This window comes from Tupaia chinensis, unplaced genomic scaffold, assembly GCF_000334495.1.
Source record: "Tupaia chinensis unplaced genomic scaffold, TupChi_1.0 Scaffold144397_1, whole genome shotgun sequence".
NCBI lineage: Eukaryota > Metazoa > Chordata > Mammalia > Scandentia > Tupaiidae > Tupaia > Tupaia belangeri.
In genome coordinates this window covers 1-3,609 of record NW_006204257.1, presented here as the reverse complement: position 1 = coordinate 3,609, position 3,609 = coordinate 1, and the positions used below count along the sequence as shown (strand labels likewise).

The window sequence follows — 3,609 nt, the reverse complement described above, 5'->3', positions numbered from 1 at the left end:
GGCAGGGGAGTGGCGTGTGCAACAGCTTTGTCAGAAAGGAGCACAGCTTATTTGAAGAACTTTAGGAAAAAGCTAAAGAATTGTAAGATGAAGCTTAAGATGCAGTATAACAAACGATTACTGGGGGCCTCAAGGGTCATGTTAAAGATTCTGTTGTCTATGTGAGGAGGTTTTGTTTTTGTTTTCCTACATTATTTATTTATCTACCTATTTATTTGTCATGATTTTTTTTGGGGGGGAGGGGAGAGGTTTTCGCTATAGGGCGTGTGTGCTCACCAGACAGACAGAGAGAGAGACAGAGAGACAGAAAGCGAGAAATCACCCCTTCAGGGGGGATGGTCATGCCGTAATCCCTTCTCCTCCATTCTCCTCTCGGGATCTTGGGCAAGCACGCACACACGCCTGGTGTGAGTTTAAGCCACCGGGTCTTGAGTTTAAGCCACCGGGTCTGGGATGCGAACCGCAGTCGACTACGTGGGAGTCCAGCGACATAGCCATTACGCTAACTGCTGGTTCCCTGTCATGATTTTTCAAGCCATCCGTCCAGGACTCAAGTCACAGTCACCCATGTGGAAACCCAGTGTCTTTCCCACCACACCACCTGCTGGCCCCAATGTGAGGACGTTTTAAGCAGCATCTGTTTCCACATGCTGTGGGAAAGAGAAAAGATAAAGAAGCACTTCTAGCTGCAGTGGAGAGGGGGTGAGGGGGAGCAAGAATACAGTTCAGGAGCACACATAAGGAAGATCATTGAACAACAGAGTTTTGAGATATTTGGTCAGGAAATAAAACCGAAAGAACCTATTGTCACAAAGTCAGAGAATACTACTGGGAGTGCAGGTGATTAAGACCCTGACATCAGAACAGAACTTCATATGTTTGCCTTTTCAGTTTTTATGCCTAGATGTGCTGTACGAATTATACTTAGATTCTAATTGTTAGGCAGGGTCCCAACACAGATATCCTCTGGGAGCACCCCAAGGATTAGGCAACAGAGGAGAGTAACTATTAATCCACTAGAATAAGAGAGCCTCACCCTAAGGGATCAGAACGTTTAGGTACAAATGAGTTTAGGTATAATTTGTTAACAGCATAATAAATACTGTGCCCTTGAGTTTAGAAATGACTGTGTAGATGTTGCTCCTAATGACTTACTCTAAACTTTTCCTCTCTTACATTTCAGTTTTAATTAATCTCACTTGTTCTCATATGGAGAAGTCCTTTTTTTTGAGGGGTTTTTGCTATAGGGCACGTGCGCTCACCAGACAGGCAGAGAGAGACAGAAAGTGAGAAATTGCCCCCCAGGGGGGATGGCCACGCCACAATCCCTTCTCCTCCATTCTCCTCTCGGGATCTTGGGCACGCATGCACACGTGCCCAGTGTGAGTTTTAAGCCACCGGGTCCGGGACGCGAACCATGGTCGACTACATGGGAGTCCAGTGACATAGCCATTATGCTAACTGCTGGTCCTGAGAAGTCCTTTTTTTCAAACCTCTTTAAAATATAGTTTTTTAAGAAAATAAACATCGCAAACACTGAAAGTAACAGAAAGTCCAATAATATGTGAAAGTTTCCCAAACCAGATTACTTATTTTTAATACTCTTTTAATCATTTACTTACACATGCGAACACTTATACAAAGTTAAAAATAACGAAGTACAAACATGCACACTCGTCCTACAGATTCCACCTATTGTGGGCATTTTCTCTTTCCATGTTCCCTAGCAATTTATTTCATAGAATCAGGGTATTGGTAAGGAAAGAATTGGAGAAATTCTGAATGAAAGAGGAATAAAGAATAAAAAAGGTAGTAACTTGTGGAAAATAAAAAAGGATTACAGAAATAGAGTTGAGGAAGTAACACCAGAACCACTAGGACTTTGGGAGGGCTTGAAGGTAGGAAAAAGAAACAATTTGGGATTGTTCACATGCATCAGAATGACTCAAAGACAAAAATGTTAAGGCAAGATTTGCTTTGGGGAGGTAGAAGGTCAAACAGTTATTTTCAGAGTTTCAGCAAATTTGCTATGTGTGATGTAAGCATATGAATATATGACATGAAATCAAACTTATATGCGCAAATTTATTATGTGACTTCAGGAATGTTACCTAATATTATTGAACTTTGTTTAATCTTCTGTAAAATGATCTCATGGGACTTTTTTAGGGGGAGGGAAGATATATTTTTTTAATTAGAAAAACAAATATACAACTTGGAATGAATTTGAGGGAACTTGTGCCGTAAGTAGATTTTAAGTGACTAAACAAACTTTAAAAAGCAAGTAATAATAAAAGAAAATGTTTCTAGAACAGGATCAGTGGTGCGAGAACATAGTGTGAGTACCTGAATAATACACCTGTTTTGCAATAATGCAGCTTTTAAATACATATTGTTGACTGTTCATAATGCACACAGAATTACAACTTCACACTTCAATAACAGCATGCTGACAACTTCTAAAGAAAACTACTTAAGAAAAGGCATAATCTAGATGTTTCCCTATGTGACTAACTCCACCTTAATTTAGATTTGCAAAAGGCCTTAGATAAACCCAAAGTAAGCTACATGTTACATGCTACTTGATCAATTTTCTAAAATAAGGTCTCAGGACAATGACAGTAAGCTATAGGAGAAACATGGAGGAATGAGTCCTAATTACTACCCATGCTTATTTTCTTGTCAGGAGAGAGAAACTTTTTACAGGTAAGTTATAAACTAAGAAAAGGTAAATAAACAATTTTGCACAAGAAATTTAACCCATTCTTTACAAAGATTTGCTGTCATCATTTGCACACTCTTCATAGTTTACTTGACCATCACCATCAATATCAGCCTCATTTCATCAACTTCTTCATCTGTTAATTTCTCTGTAAGGTCATAACATGGTGAAATTCTGCTGTGCTAATAGAGCAGCGGCCATCCTTCTCAAGCACATGGAATGCTTCTGTAATTTTTTCTTCACTGTCTGTGTCTTTTGTTTTTCTTGCCATCATTGTCAGAAATTCAGGGAAGTCAATTGTGCCATTACCATCAGTACCTACTTTATTAGTAATGTCCTATAGCTCCGCTTCTGTGGGATTCTGCCCAAGAGACCTCATTTCTGTTGCCAATTCCTTTGTTGTTACATTAATAGTTCTATCACCACCCTTGTCAAACAGTGAAAAAGCTTCTTTAAATTCTGTAGTTTGCTCTTTAATGGGTTGGTCAACCATGTTGCAAATGCTATCAGTTTCTGCTATCAGTTGGTCAACCATGTTGCAAATGCTAAAAGTTCAGGAAGCTTAGTCTGACTCCACTCAGACTAATCATCTCATGGGACTCTCATATAGATTAAATTAGACAACATATGCAAAGTGCCTGGTAGAAGTAAGGGCTCAGTAAGAGGTAACTCATCATTATTATCCTAGGCAGATGCTCTGAAAGCTACTTAGGTCACGTTTCTCAAACTCTTCTCTGTCTACACCAAGCAGCCATCAACTAGTTAAGGAAGAGTGGTTTGAGAGTGTTGAGCAGTAGATGTGGTTATTTAAAAAAAAAAAAAAGAAAAAGGAGAGAGTTAGCAAACTCAAACAACAAGAATATGTAACGTGGATAAGTAGCCTTTTT

General features: G+C 39.3%; 1 pseudogene; it reads right to left on the bottom strand.

Moving 5' to 3' along the window:
- Nucleotides 1-2,424: 2,424 nt before the first annotated feature.
- Nucleotides 2,425-3,215, bottom strand: LOC102477442 (calmodulin-A-like; annotated as a pseudogene).
- Nucleotides 3,216-3,609: the final 394 nt, after the last annotated feature.